General features: G+C 35.3%; 1 non-coding gene across 1 annotated transcript; it reads right to left on the reverse strand.

Moving 5' to 3' along the window:
- Positions 1 to 769: 769 nt before the first annotated feature.
- On the reverse strand, positions 770 to 806 carry LOC129234695 (U6atac minor spliceosomal RNA). Its single transcript, XR_008581566.1, has one exon. It is a non-coding gene; the product is annotated as a U6atac minor spliceosomal RNA (small nuclear RNA).
- Between the last annotated feature and the right edge of the window lie 15,903 nt (positions 807 to 16,709).

The following is a 16,709-nucleotide window of genomic DNA, read 5'->3' on the forward strand; positions in this document are numbered from 1 at the left end:
TTTTCTTTTCAAAATGTTTAGCAAAAAGCTCCACTTGCTTGTCTTCTTCAAAATATTCAATATTGTCTTTCATTAAAACAAGGTTATTGATGGCTGTTCTATTCATAATGTTTTTGAGCTTGTTAACAGATTTATAGATATCTTTAGGTTGTTTCATTTTGTAATTTATGTGTTCCCAGTATTTTCTTTTGGCTTCAATTATACATTTTCTGAAGATCGTTAATTTTTTTTATATTCAATCCAATCAGCAACAAGTTGTGATCTATAGGCTCTGTTTTTTGCTTGATTCTTCTGTTTTTTCTTTTTTGCACGCTCCCTGTTCCACCAATTGTCATTTGAGTTATTATTGTTATATTTAATCACTTTAGTAAAATTTTCAACATTAGAATCAATAAGGTGAGTGAACTGAATATAAGTATTGCAGTTAAACCCATTGAAATCAATATTATTCATAATTTTACTCATATTATCTTTAAAATTGTTCCAATTAACGTATCTTTTGATTTTGGTGCAATTTTTCTTTTCTGTATTTCTAACTATGATAGGATAATGATCACTTTCCCCGTGTTCTTCGATTCTAAACCAAAATAACTCTCTGACCAGTTCTGCACTTACTACGGTTAAATCAAGAATTCCATCGTCTTTTTTTTTTTTTTTTTTTTTTGCTTATACGAGTGGGAATGTTTTTATCTTGAATCCACTCATAGAATTTAGTAGAGCTGGGAAAAGATTTCCTGTCACCCAGTCACCCGTTATAGTATTTCTAGCATTAGGGAGTGCTAACCTTCTCTCCTTTCATATAACACAATGCTCCTTTCAAAGTCGTAACAATTTCGTCAACAGTCAACGTTATAGAAGAAAGTTGTTTAATGACTTCTCTCTAATGACCTAAGCACCACGGGGGTTTGCATCACTTTGTCTTCACTTTCGACTGACCATTCAATTACACCCCAAGGCAGGCACGTAGCTAGAACTTTGTTAAGGGGGGGGGGGCAAGGTTGCACGAACTTCAAAAGAGGATGCATGCTTAAAGCAGAATTAATAGCTCATATTTACGTTAAAAAATAAATCCAATTAAAAATAATTAATGAAAATATAATTAACTAAAATTAATTAGATAATTGAAATTGATGGAGCATTTAGTTAGAATTAGTTAACAAAAATTTTATATTAAGTGGCAAAGAAATTATTGTCAGTTTATAAAGTTAACATTAAACTAAAAGTTATCCCATACTAAGTTTCCAAACATGGGTAGAAAAATTCTATCACATAAGCTTCCTCTGTTCTGATGCTTTGAAAATGAGTGATATAATTCCTATTAATAAAAAGTTCACAATAAAAGAAAATCGGAAAACGAAAACTGTTCTAGGGATTACTTGGAAAATGCAGGTGATAATTTAATAAAATGTTGAAGCTTTGTAATATATTTCAACAAAAAATGTACAAGCCATTTTATTTGAAAAAAATAAAGAAATCTATATCTATCGAGTCGAATGTATAACTGTATGAATTCTATATAACGGAATTCCGCCACCCTGTTCGATTTGAACAAGATTTCTGGCAAAATTCAACCACCCTCTCGATGAAAATATTAGCGAGGTTTCATTTAAAAAAACTTGAACTAGTTCTTTATTTATTTACGTTTATGACATTCTCTTGATAATACGAAATTGAGTGACATTTCTAATTTTATTCGTTTTCTAATTATCATTTCTAACCATCATTTAAAAGCTTGAACGAACTATTAATTCCTTGAGGGACGGTGACTTCCTTTGCTGAAATCATTTTTTTAAAAGCTTATTGCCGTTTTTTTATCGTTACTATTTTTTTGCAACGACTTGGTAAATCAAGCTATCTTAGAATCCGTTGTGGTATTTTTTTTCTTTCTAATTGGGCTTCTTTAGAGGCTTTAGCCTTTTTGGATCTAGTGCGAACCACCGATATGGCATCTAGTCTTTCATATGCTACCATTAAGGCGCGGATGTGACTGGCACAGGAAAATTTGGCACCGAGTTTCCACCAGATGGAGACACTTGAGCTCTCTGCGATGCGAAACTGCACTAGGGGTTTAATTTTGTCAAGCCAAACGAATACCTGAGAGATCTTTTACCTGAAGAGTAATGGAATGTGTATAATGAATGTATAATGAATGAAATTAAGCATCTATGTATTTTTATTTTAACAACATTTTGGAGAAAATGCAAATGATTGCTTTTTATGAATGTTTTTTTATAAGGTCATGAATGATTTGAACATTATTGGCAATTTTCCTCTGATGTTTTCAATTTGATGCTTCATTTAAAAAATCAAGAGGAGGCATTGCACCCACCTATCTCACCACCAAACACGAGTTCTGTTTATTCTGCCGATGCAAAACAATTTCTGTACAAATCAGTCTTTTTCAAATTAAAAAAATAATTGTAAACAACTACAGGGAAAATGACAAAATGCTCTGCTACGAATTATAGTGGCAATATTTGATTACAACCTGGTTACTTTACTGTCTTTATTAGCAGTAAGCGTCATATTCGAAAATTTCATAATTTGGAGTCAAACGTCAAATTTTGATCATTAAGGTAGTCTTCGTCCCGTTTTTGATAATACAGCAGCATCAAATTAGATACATTTTCAACAATATGTATTCACAAAGCTATAGCCAATTTCTGGAAACAAAACTTATTGGTTTCTTATAGCCTCAGTTTGCAATTTTTTTGCTCCTCAGTCATCTGATGTTCCAAAGTCTGAAGACAATCTTTTGTAAAAACTCTTAGAATAATTGTGGTTAAAAATCCAGTAATGATTCAAAAAAAATCTTCCAAAATAAATATAACAATAATAACACTTTTTATTCTTTCATTTTCAAATTGGTATAACTTCCATTCTAGGAGCAATTTTGTAATCATCCTGTGTTCTCGAAAGCATATCATATTTTATAACGTAGGTATTGATTTTTTTTTTTCATTCTTTTATGGGATGTTTGAAAAATATATTCTAGTGCAAGAAATAGCAAGTAATTTTAACTTGAAGAAATTAAGAGTTAAAAAAAAAAAATTAAAATGTGACCCATTTCCCCCAATTAACTCTAATTTGAATTCCGAAACTTTGAATTCAAATTATGTTTTTCGCAATCACGAGTTGCGACAAGACCCTACTGATTAGAGTTATTGTTTTCAGAAATGGCTCCCCCCCAAGCATTCCCTCCTCCTGGGTGGTTACGTGTGTATAGTTGTGTGTGTAGGCTTACGTGTGTGTATAGTTGTGTGTGTAGGCTTACGTGTGTGCACGTAGGCGTGTGTATGTGTGTAAAGGCAAGGCGTGCACGCGTAGGGGAGTGTGTATGAGCATGCGTGTGTAGGACATGGACGCCACCGCCCAGTAAAAGTGGATTCCGGTGGACAGTGCTCAGGACCAGCCGTGCCGCCACCAGTGGACGGTGGTGCTGCAGCCCTGGTCCAAGCTGAAAAAGGAACCGTAACGTCAAGGACTGTCAAATGAAAACAATAAGCAATCGTGATTGCTCAAAAAAACTAATATGGAAGTGAAAAACACAAGAAAATTTACCTCGCATTCACCTTTTTAAAATTATTTGCTTGTAATGCAGTAAATATCAGAAATTTTCACCTGGTAATTTATAGTTAAATGCACATGTCCGTTTTTGTTACGTTTAATGCTACCTTCGAAATTTACTAATGATGGATGCATAGATGCTTACTAAATAATTCCTCAGTGCAAAGTCGGTAAATAACAATCAGAAAATTCCAATGAAGCAAATACAAATATGCTTTACTTGAAAAACGGAAACAACATCGAAGAAAGATTTTTTTTTTTTTTTTTTCAGTTAAAAATGACTAACGGCTCTTCTCTTGGAAACATAAACTCACAATAGGGAAGTTGTAACCTATTAAATGTTCATATTTTGGCTATTGGATATTGTTAATTGACCCTCAAAACTAAAAAATTCACCATCGCCGAATTTTAAAACACCGTGGTTGATTTTTAATGAATTTTTAAAAATCCACGCGCAAAAGTGCGCGCTTCTGAAACGTCACGAGCCTACGTCACAGGGCGCGAATGGGCAGCCTTCCGCCGAAGATCCCTTGTTTTCGCTAGGAACATTTTGAGCACGCTGATATTTTTATTTTTTAGAAATTCAACAGTATTCTTACATGTTACTCTATCATATAAAAATAAAATTGAAAAATCGAAAACTTCCCTATTCAGTAAGATTTATAAGTACGAATTTCAAATAAGTACTTTTAAATCACATGTGTTAATACGGCCGAACTTGCAATTTCATAAACTGATCACAGTAAAATATTCGAGTAATTTTCAATTTCATTCTTCGCTTTATAAAATTTTGATACAGCGAAAAGTAATTTCGTTGCATCAACTTCAAATTTTATTTATTCACTTATTTTACCTTTAAACACAAATTCTTTTGGGGCATTTAATATGTTTCATCTTCATGTTTAAGTATTGGGTGGAAAAACATCCGTAAAAAATCTAGTTTGTTTCTCAGAAAGGAGAGAGAAGTTTCTTAATGTTATCTTCAGCTAAAAAAAAGACACAAATGGTCAAAAAAAAAACGAACTTTTTTCAGGATTACAGTTCAAAAGTTGTAAGCTTCTGGGGACATAAGTAATCTGTTATTGTTAAAAATAAACTAAAAGTTTAAATAAGATTATTAATCAAAATGTAAAAGGAATCTGAAATGAATCATCCCAAAAATATAAAGAGCAAAAATAAATAAATTAATAATTAATGTTCACTTTTTTTCATCCTCAAACGCACGAAATGTGCAGAATTTCTTTTTCGTTGCTGTCTGAACTTAATTTTTAAATGGGAAAACACATTAACACATAAAATTGCTCGTATTGTTAAGAAAACTTTAAAAGGAAACTACAACTTACCTAGTTTGTGTGAACTTAATTTTCTTCTGATTACAAATTTGTTTTAGATATGTTTCCCATAAGTGTGTGGTAGAAAAATACTGTGTTAAAACAGAAAATAATAGGAATTTCAATTACTGATTGTCCAGGGATGCACCCCACTCTGGCTGTCCTTCGTGCAGCATGTGTCTAGGAAATCAAGTCCAAACGAAAAAAGAGTCAAAAGAAAAAAAAAATTAATTTGAATTTTGACGTCTGGAATTCAAATTATGTTTTTCGCAATCACGAGTGTGTATGTGTATGTTGGCGTGTGTGTTTGTGTCTGTGTGCAGGCATGAGTGTGGGTAGTTGTGTGTGTATATGTAGGTATCAGTATGTATGCGTGTGTGTGCATATGTTTGTGTGTGTGTGTAGGATATTGACGCAACCTGGAGATGGCTTTCGCTAGAGGAGCAGCATCGTGAGGAACCGGTCGACGGTGATGCTGCAGAGGGTGCTGGCGGGAAAATAAAATGATAGCACATCAAAACAGTCAAGTGAGAACAATAAGCAATAGTGATTGCTCAAAAAGAAAGAAAACCACGCCAGTGAGACTGGGTACGGAGAAGTGGCAATAAATGTTTGTTTCTAATTACTTTGCCGATGGCAATCTAGTAGATCAAGGGAAAGAGGCCGAATTTCAAGGTCAAAACCCAGCTTAGTTGAAAGAAGAAACGGGCATTCGTCATTTTCGGACGGTGTACGCGACACAGCATATACAAAGATAGGCGGCAAGAGGGAACTGCAGTTTCACGAGGTTTTCGTGTTCTGAATTGACTCGGATGCGGAAAAATTGCCGATTAATGGGAATATTTAAGGGGAGAATAACGGGTTTCATAAAATTTTTCTCTTTTGAAAATTTTTTGTTTACGTGAGATGCAACAATTGACAAAAAGCAGACAATGGTCTTTCGAGAAGAGGGGGGGGGGTTCCCCCCACCCCTTGACTACGTCCTTGCCCAAGGGTTTGCAGAACGGATATCGTTCGCTTTCGAGATGTGAAGGCACCTGGACTCGATGATTGGGAGATCAGATAAAGTGATAGATGTCATTTCTCAAAATGTATCCCAACAAAGCAACCTAGTCATAAAAAGGAACTTTTCTCACGCTCTTTAAGTAACAACTGTTCTCCAATAGATAAGACCATTTAAGTTGTATTTGTATAGAGATTGAAGAAAGACTTTGCTATTAGCCCGAGCCCGAAAGCTTTTTGAAGTTATAGAGCCCGAGCCCCAGGGCCGATCCTGGGTGTCGGCCGCCCGTGTGGAAAGACCTAATGTGCCGCCTCTGAAGAGCAATTTGCATGTTTTGACTAATACTTAACGCCCATATAAATCATTCTTCAAATTTCTGTATCAAGTTCTAATTAAAAAAAAAAAAACAGAATGATGAATTCATGTAAAACGTTAGAGACTCCTTAGGTACAATTTATATCTTTGAAGAAAGTAATAGGCACCGAAATTTACTAGTTGTAAAAATGCATTTTATAGTTTGTCTTTGGTGACATTAGAGGAAGGGGGGAGGGGTCGCCCCCAGAAAATATACAAAATTGGCGTACGAAAAATAGCTGTAATTAATCTTTGGTTGTGTTTGGTTGCAAGGACAAAAGATTCGGGAACATTCAAGGTCCATGGAGAACATAGGCAGATTTACGGGGGTGCGCCGTACCCCCAACATTTTTAGTTGGATTTTCAAAGAAAATTTAAATGAAATATATTTTATCTGGAGAAACTATATTTTTTTTCCTCGAGAATTTTGTAAAATAACTTATATTTTTCTACAACTACAATGCAAGTTAATTTACTTGAAGGTAAACCCAAAAATACAATAATAGGCAGCTTATTGTGTGATCCGGCCGCCACACATCGCCAGTGCGAGAGAAACAGTTCTCAACAGTTGACACTAGCAAGACACAATCTATTATGCAGCTTGAGTATTTTGTTTTTTCCAGGGAGGAAGTTCTATTTTATTTGAAACAAAGTAGAGCAACTAAAGCTCCGGGACCAGATAATATTTATCCAAATACTTTAGTTGAATGTTCAAAGGAATTAGTGGGTGTTATTTTAAATATTGTTAATGCTTCTTATAACTCAGGGATAGTACCAGAAGACTGGTAACTGGCTAACATAACGCCGCTCTTCAAAAAGGGTATAAAGGTAATGCTGGGAATTATAGACCTGTAAGTCTGACTTCAGTAATTTTGTAAGATTTTCAAAACCTTGATCAAAATTAAAATTATGAATTTCTTAGAGAATAATAGTCTGTTGACTAGTTTGTAGTATGGGTTCAGGAAAGGTAAATCGTGTGCTACTAATTTATTGCATTTCTACGACAAGGTTACCTTGGCTTTAGATAACAAAAAGTGTGTGGATGTTGTTTATATTGATTTTCAAAAAGATTTTGATAAGGTGAAGCTTCTTTCAGCTTTACACGACGAAGGGCGGCACACTTAGAGTAGCCGCACCAAATTTTCAACATTTTGAAACAGTGGACAATTGAATTAAACGTTCTTAATGAATGAAATCATAAAAAACGAAATCTAGCTTTATTGAATCAGCCGCTTTATGGAATCAAAGCTGTTTAGAACAAAATGTGACTCATATATATATATAAGCCGCGACAACTGTTTAATTAAATTTTTATATTACATAGTGATAAACCCTGCAGCTTTAAGTTCTTGGCACACGTTGGATTCGAAGGAATTTAATTTGATGCATAGGCGGATTTACGGGGGTGCCAGGGGGTGCACCGCACCCCCAAAATTTTTGGTTGGGTTTTGAAAAAAAATAGTTTAGTATATTTCACTCAGAAACGCAGTTGGGGGAAAAATTTCATAGCTGCTATACTAGTAAATTTACTTGAATCCAGTGTATCACCACACGTCGCTAGTGCAAGAAAAACATAACTGTGCTGATATTAAGAATTAAAATAATTTTATCCATTTGGAAAAAAAAAAACTAATAAATAATTTCATGCAAATAAAGAAACTTCACAAACAATTTATTGTTCAGTGCTGTGTTATTGTATAGAATAATTGTATGTTCTGTAAGTGGGTATTTATTCGTATATCAATATCAATTCTTCTATTTTTAAACAACAATGTCTAATAAAATCCCAAAAAAAAAAAAAACCATGGGTATTGCAAGAAAATTTATCAAGAAAATCTACATAAAATCAACCGAAAACCAACATTTTTAAGGTAAATTTTCAAAAATTTTTGAAGGAAGACTCCCAGACATTTTGCTGCAGTGGTGCATCCAGGGGGGAGGGGGCACAAAACTGGTGACCCTCCCCACAAAATTTTGAGTAGATTTTTTTTTTTTTTAATATTCTTTATTATTGAAGAGAAGAAAAGATTTCATTTTGGGAAAACGCAGTTATTTTACGAAAAAAAATAATGTTGGGAAAAATTCTTAATTTCTTTCAAAAAGAAATATTGACATTTAAATTTTTCAACAGTTTCAAATTATTGGTGGCGAATTGTGTGCCTCCTCCCCCCTCCTCGTACAATGCTCTTTCTTTCATATCTCCCCCCTCTCTTTTTTTTTTTTTCATTTTTTCTATTATGTTTTCATTTTTTCTATTATTCCTCGAAATGTTTCTTCTCCAAAGCCCTTTCCCAGCCAAAGTTATTACAGAGTACCTCAAATTTCGTTTCTTTATTTTTCACTTTCGCAAAATTTCCAAGGAAGATCTTCTAATCACCTAAATACATCGAAAATCATTTAAAATTGCGTTTTTGGAGCTTCAGTTTTGAAAAACTGCAGTGTGCCTAACGTTACCAAATATGGTCTTACACTCATGTGTTTAAGACTTTAATTTTGGAAAATATTCGAACAAGGGCCTCCAACCCCTTCCTCTAATTTTACCAAAGAGTGTTAATATTTTGGTTTTGAAAACTACTGTTTCGAAATATTTAAGTGGGAGAATCCTTTTTTAATACCATGGAGTATTGCAGAACTTCATTTTTAGGACTTCAATTTCGAAAATTTTCCAGGGGAGAGCTCCAGAACACCCTGTCCCGTAACAGCATCAAAAATTGTCCTCCGTAGTTTTTTTGGAACTTCAGTTACGAAAAATTAAAGAGGTAGCGTGGGGGAGGGGGGGGGTACGTATGTCTATCTGCTTTTCAAAAAATCGAATGGAGACAGTCTATGAGTTTCATTCCTAACCCAAACTATAAATATGGACTATAATCACATTCATAAGACTAAAATTTCTAAGAATAGCCTTGGAGCCACACGTACCTTTCTTGCCCCTAAAATATCACCAAGAACTGTAAAACTGCGTTTTCAAAAATACTATTTAAAATTTTTTCTTGGGCGTGAATCCCATTCCAAACCAGTAGCTGGATTCACCCATTGCATCTAATATCGACTTTCGTTTAAGACTTTTTCTGCAGTTTAAAATGTTAAGAATTACCCATCCCCTTAAATTTACTAAATATGGTTTACATCGCGTTTTTTAGACTTAAAAGTGAGTCTTGCCCTAAAATTATTTTCTGATTTCGCCACTGCCTTGTTATTCCGGGAATCCCTCCCCCTCCCCAGATTCCTGTTATTGTTGCACCCCCAAATCTTTCGGCCTGAATCCGCCTATGATTTGATGTATTTTAATTAAAAAAGTAAAGTATATAATTCTCCGTTATGACATTCACAAACCAACGAAAAACACAACTACAAAAATAAAATAAGACACAAGTAATTAAGCTCTCTCATGATGTCATATTTTAATAATGCAACCTTTTAAAGTATTTTCTTAATTTTTTCAGGTTTTTTGTAACAAATGCACCAAAATTTTGCTATTTTGTTGAATCCTCCATACACTCAATGCATATGAAACCAAAAAACAGTAAAAACCATGCCCATGTAAATACATTAATTTCTGATTTCTCAAAAGTCAGCAGGGAAAGTGCCCCTCCTGATCCTCTTTAAGTGACAGGCCTGCCTTAAGAGGCACATCCCACAGATTGAAAAGTACTGCCCTACACAGAGAACAAACAGCATTTGGTGTATAATTGAACTCTGATCAGCGGACGACGGGAAAGAGATAGAGAAATGAACTGCTTTTTTCTGGCACGTGACAATAAGTTTTAAAATGGTTATTTCAATAAAATTTGTTCAGTAAAGTAGGATTATTAATGGATAATTTTCTCTTAATCTTTAATAACTAAAAGGAGTATTATTTAGTCCATTAAAATTTATAAAAGATGAAACATTTCAAAAAAAAAAAAAAAAAGAGAGAGAGAGAGAGAGAGAGAAAGTTGAACTCATTAGCTCCGATAGGACTCATAATGTCAAAATATTGACTGCAAAGCATACCTGATTAGCATGCATTCAGGGGCTACTCGATGAGAGGTCACTGTGAACTTTCATAAACTTTCCTTTCCCAGAAAATTTTGTCTGACGAGTCTTCAAATTTCGAGTAGTTTTTTGTGAAATATTGCATTGAAAAGATATTCTCATTAGATGTAGTGATGTGGGTAATTAGGAATTTCATTCGGAAAATCGAGAAGTAACCCCCCTGAATAGTATAAAATCGGGGAGCCCCGCATGTATTACACTAAACAGAATGGTACTTACCCATCACGGTCTTCTGACTTTTTGAAGACGGTTCCGTGAATGTTGATGATGATTCAGTAGTTAAAAATTGCTCAGGTTCCATTGATGTAGAAGGTTTGCTACGTTTTCCCGTTTCAAGCCACCTCTCCATAGCCGTAATCGAATATGTAAAAAAAAGTATTTTTACCAAAATAGGAGCGCTCTTCAGGTCACCTACTGTCAAGGAGACCAAAAGACCACATGAAATTATCTTTGTTTTTGTTGGAACGTTTCCCAATAGGGAAGCTCCTTTTATTTGTCTTTTTTTTTTTTTTTCTGGTCATCTTGCGCTTCTTTTTACGTTGGTCTATCAGAAGTGACATCACAGTATCCATCGTTATGCTGGCTTACGATTTGCTTTTCAAACGTTAATTTTTTGACTACTCCTTTTTTTTTTTTTTTGCAACGTAACACTTTTTTGGTCAAATTTGAGATGCCGCAAACACATTTGAAAAACCGCGCTTCGGTAAGGTACTTTGAAGCCACGTGTCGAATAATGTCAAACACATGACACGTCTCTCCTTTCCCTTTCTACCCCAAATTTAACCTTTGACCAGCTAAGTGGTCTTCTAAATTTTTGTGCATCCTTTGGCCAGGGTGTTGTTGCCAGCTGCAAAAAACTGTCAAAGAGGTCTGGTGTCTCATTTTGTTTGGGTAACATCGGGGTCGCTATGAACTGAAACGAATAGGAGAAACGAACACTGCAAAACTCGAAACAGAAACCTGGAGGAGCCGAGAAACGAGATAAGAAAGAAAGGGACAAAAATTTAGATCCCCGTCTGACTTCTGCTGACTTATTAGCACGAGAGTCGTAAAAAGGGGGGGGGGGGCGGCGACACGACTATGGAAGGTTGACATTGCACTAAAGAGAAAGTGTCCGCTTTCTAGCATCTTCCACTGAAGCTAGTGAGCGCAGAGAGCAGAGCAATGGTTTGTCATTGGAGTTCACTTTCCAACTTTCCGTTCACTATACACATCACCTATTTTGCTTTTTTTTAGTTCATTTTTTTTCGATGTTCATTTCGTTTTATTTGATAGGAATTAAAAATGGTAAATTATGTATTATGCAATGTTTAAAGTCTTCAAAGCAAAAATAATTTCCCCATAATAATGAATTTCATCTTGACAATTATCGAGGGGGTTCGATTTTCAAATATTGAGGGGGTCCAGTCCTCAAATATTGGGGGGGGGGGTCTGGACCCCCCGGCCGCGACGCCCATGATTTCAAACAAATCTAAGAAGGTTCTTCTGCCTTTATATAGGAGTTTAGTAAGACCCTATTTGGAGTATGCTGTGCAGTTTTGGTCTCCTTATCTGAGGAAAGATATTTTTGTATTGAAAGGGTTCAAAGAAGGATTATTAGATTAGTAAGGGGACTTTTAGACTTAGATTATGATACCAGACTTAATAGGCTTAATATGTATAGCCTGGAGCAAAGGAGGGTCAGAGGGGACATGATTCAGTTGTTAAAATTTATCAAAATGAATGATGTTAATGAATTAAATTTTTGCACGGAAAGCAGGACGAGGGGGCATTGTTTTAAGCTATTCAAATCTTAGGCTAACCTGGAAATAAGAAAAAACTACTACTTGAGTAGGGTTGTGGGCACTTGGAACAGCTTACCAAAAGAAGTGGTAATGAGCAAGGGGGTGGATAGCTTTAAGAGGGCCATTGATCTTCATTGGGGACTAATAAAATGACTAGGACCAGCCTAGCTGGGCCAAGAGCCTGTTGCTGGTCGTTACATTTGTATTTGTATTTGAAATTGTGCTACACAAATTAAAAATAAGTATTTCTACATTAAAAAAAACAAACAAAAAGACAATAAATATTTACATAAATCAATAAAAACATACCTTTAATTATTTTCAGTGCTGCATTATATAATAATTTTATTCTCTGTAACTGGGTATGTATTGGTATAACATTACAATTTTCTTTTTCTTTGACACAACCATGGCTGATAATGTCGAAGAATATGACTATTATAATATACTTCCTCAAAAACGATATAAAGTCCTTACTCATCATTCCTGTAAACAGTGCAATAAAATCACTCTGAAATCAACTAAAAATCAACATTTCCACTGTAAAATTTCAAAATTTTCTGAAGGAAGATCTCCCCCCCCCCTCCCCCTCCAGGGCTGTCACTGAGTTTCGCAACTAAAAATAGTTGCCTTTAATATGAAAAATAGTCTCCAAAATCGTTTCTTGATACAGATTATAGTTTCTAAAATAGTTTCTCATTTAAAAAAAATAATAATAACTATTACCATGAAGTGGGATAGACCTACGTTGGGCAAATTTTCTCTAAACAACCTTTGAAAAGGAAAACTTTAAAAAACATTTTTCAAACTTTAGCCCGATTCTGAATAAGCACTAGAGAAACCAGTACTGACACATTCAAGTATAATTTATCATTGTTTGATTGATAATTAAAGACAACAGCAAAAGACTGTATAAAAAGAGCTCGAAGAGCTGCATTCGTGATATTTCCGATCGGAAGAAAATTAGCTCTGGTTTTAAAAACATGAATGTATAGTTCCTTACGGATGCAAGAAATTAAAAAACAAAAAACAGTAAAAAAAAAAAAAAAAAGAAGAAGAGCGGAAACAACTTTTTTCAGAAATTGAGATTGCAAAAACTATCAAAAACTAATCCTTTACAAAAATTGCACTCACAAAAACGATACCTTTACGAAAATTGCGATCGGGGGTAAAAGCGAAACTTTTTTCATACAGAAATATAAACATCACATTTCTGGTCTTGAATGTTTTATTATATTTCATTTTCCCACTTTTTAAAACGATTGTTTTCAAAAATTAAACACGGTAAAACTTTTCTCTCTCCCCCCCCCGGTAATTAGGGGGGTAAACTTAAAAAAGCGATTTTTCATTTCTTTTTTTTTTACAATGCTTTTCTCCTAGAGAAAAAAGAAAAACAAAAATCTGGCTTTTTTACGCATTTTAGTTACTTATTAAAATAATCGCCGTTTTTAACAACTGATTGTAGAATAGTGACTTTTCCTCATATTTTGACTAAAATAGTCACTTTTGCCGTCAAAATACTAATTTTAGTCGCCATGGGCAGCGGTGCATCCCACCCTCCATATCCCCTGTACTGTTGCACCCCCAGAATTCACAGTCTAAATCCGCCTATGATGGAGAAATTTTCAATATTAATGTCAAAAATTGCAATTTTAGGAAATTTTTCGAGACTTGAGGGGAAAGTAATGTTGGAGTTCTTTCCTGAAATTCTTTCAAAACTGATGTCAAATTGCAGCTATTTTTTGTGACCTTAGTTTAGGAAGGATCGGCGCTCTTCCCGAAAATTTTCTGAAACAGTAGTTTCAGAACGCGCAATTTCGGGTTATCTTTGTTGAAATTGCTGGAGGGAGGAAGGTTCGGTCGTCTCCTATCGAAAGTTTTCGAAATTGAAGTTTAAAACTCAAATGTAGGCTGCCTTTGGTGACGTTAGAGGTTGTGGCATCTTTCCTCCGGTAATTTATCGGCACTATTGTTTCAAAAACACATTTTTGGCTAGATTTGGACACGATAGAGGAAACGGGAAAATATTCCGAACTGAAATATTTTTCGGAATTAAAATCAATTTTAGGTTATTTTTGTGAAAGAAGGATTTTGGGGTTCTAAAAAGCACAATTTTGTGCTATCTTTAGTGACGTTAAGGAAACCGGGAAGCTTCAGCTGATCTTTCTGAATATTTTTCGATATTTGAATGCCCTCGCGCCGTGAAAATTTACATAAGTCATCCGGAATTTTTTGGAAATAGAAGTCCCAAAATCATATTTTAGGCCTTCTTTGATAACTACGGGACAAAGAGCGGGCGAGAGTACAGTGTGTCCTCAAGAATTTTTTTTAAACTGATGTCAATCTCAGACTCATTTAGGCTGGAAGGGTTTGGTGGCTCCACGGAACCGTCTAAAAACGAGATTTTGATCTATAGTGATTACGTTGGAGAAAAGGGGGATGCAGGGTATTTCCCCCAAGTTCTTCGAAACTGATGATTGAAAAACGCCATTTTAGTTTGTTTTTGAATACGTTAAGTGAGAGGGGGTGGGATTGGGGGCCTCTCTAGAGACGCTAATTCAGACTATCTTTGACAATAACTAGGGAATGGATTTCAGGGTCCTCTACCGCAAACATTTCGAAAAAGAAATTCAAAAAATGCCATTGAGCAATTTTTGATGACGTTAGGGAGGGCTGTCTCCAGAAAATACATTTCGGAGATGTTTGATTACATTAAGGAAGAAAGGGTGAATAAAAGACTTAATTGGATCCTGAAAATCGGTGGTTCAACCAGCGAAATTTTCCGAAATTAAAGTCCTAAAAACGCAGTTTGAAGCGTTCTTTAGTCTCGTCAAGGCATCCTTTTGGATCTTCGTTTTGGAGCACACTTAAAATTTGTAACCCGGGGCAAAGGCCCTGCCCTCCTACCTGATCTGAAACCGGGCAGTTCATTCGTGATTTTAATAAGAAAAAATTGCTGCAAAGGGGGGGGGGGGGAATTAAAAATTTTAGTTTCGATTTCGATTCTGAGTCACAACTGACTACAACTGTATTTATGTCGAGGACTGCATACTAAGTGCCTTGCCTCCATTATTTTTTATACCGATAGATGGCAGTACCATCACCGGATCGAACAGTTAATGAGAAATTTAGAACTAGACCAGGCGCTAATAGCTACCTGGTGCTAGCACCATCAGAGGTATCGTTTCACTTGGAGGACATTGAGACTACGAGCATATTTAACGTCGCCCAGTCCTCTTTAATGACGACGGTGGATCTTCGACCATCGAGGTTCGAACTCAGGACCCTCCGGCCCCGAATCCGACACTCTACCGATCGGGCTACCACGGCCCTAAAAAAAATTTTTTTAGTTCGTTGATTATATATGTTTGACTCTCAGGGGAGTCGCAATTTTTCCTTTGTCTCTCTTCTCCAGTCTCCACGCATCCACGATGCTGAACACAGAATTTGTTGTTTGAAATACTTGCGAGAGTATCCTATCAGCATATTTTTTTACACAAAATATGTCTCCATTGTTTAGGGTCAATAAAAAATTGGGAGGTTGGGTGAAGCATCAGTGGCATTAAGAAGGCACCCTTTCATGCTTCGGGGGGGGGGGGGTGATTTCCGTCATTGCCCCTCCCCTGTATCCATGCCTGATTACCAGTTCTGTCCCAAATTTTGCAACCAAATGAAGCATGGGTGTAAAGAGTTGATATTAATGGATAATGGAGCAACACAATGTGCTCTACATTCCATTTTTCTTAATATGCTATGCTGTTGGAAAATTGGCACTTACTTTGATAATCGAACATTTAAAATTCAGCACATTTATTTGACTTATTATAAGTTATCTTTTGAGATATTCTTGGGGACTTTTGCTTGATTAAAAGAACTATATGATGCGGCCTACGGCCGCCCCTTGCTTTGGCCGCCCGTGTGCTGTGCACACTCTGCACACCTGCTAGGATCGGCCCTGCCGAGCCCGCTTCGGACCCGGGCTGTGCCCGTCTCATCTTTACTGCAGGACCGGTAAGGGGCTGCTGTTTATAATAGATAAGTTTTAAAAAGCAATATTAATCTAATATTTTTAATAGTAATATTACGTTTAATTTTTTAATAACTAATTATTCTGAATGAGTAAAATTAATTTTATTTTAAGCAAGACCAATTTATAAAAAGTGCAAAATTATTGTTATCAGAGAAATGTGTAAAAATTATAAATTAAAACCCTTTAACAAAGATGAAAATACATCTCAGTATTCGCTTTAAAATAAATAAGGTAAAAATAGATAAACTAAATTTTTAAAAGGAAAAATAAATAAAGAAACTAGGTAGTAAAAAAAATTCTGAGCGATTCCCATGCAAGTGCACCTTTCTGCATATTATTCCATGGGCCAGATACAGAATTTGTCTGCAGACAAAGAAAAAAAATATTGAACTCTTTATTTTCTTCAAATCTGTACCTCAGAGCCAGAGGGACGTAAGTCCAAAAATAGAGATTCTCTGTTTATTAGTGCATTATATGTAGAAGCCTATTTCGCATCCAGTCATGTGAACGAAATTCTTAAAAAAGATCCTTTCCAATTTTTTACCAGGGTTAAAAGAGCGCGCGTCCCATCCTTTGCATGGACCGGAAAAAAGTTTTTCCTCTCT

This window comes from Uloborus diversus, chromosome 1 (genome assembly GCF_026930045.1).
Source record: "Uloborus diversus isolate 005 chromosome 1, Udiv.v.3.1, whole genome shotgun sequence".
Taxonomy (NCBI): domain Eukaryota; kingdom Metazoa; phylum Arthropoda; class Arachnida; order Araneae; family Uloboridae; genus Uloborus; species Uloborus diversus.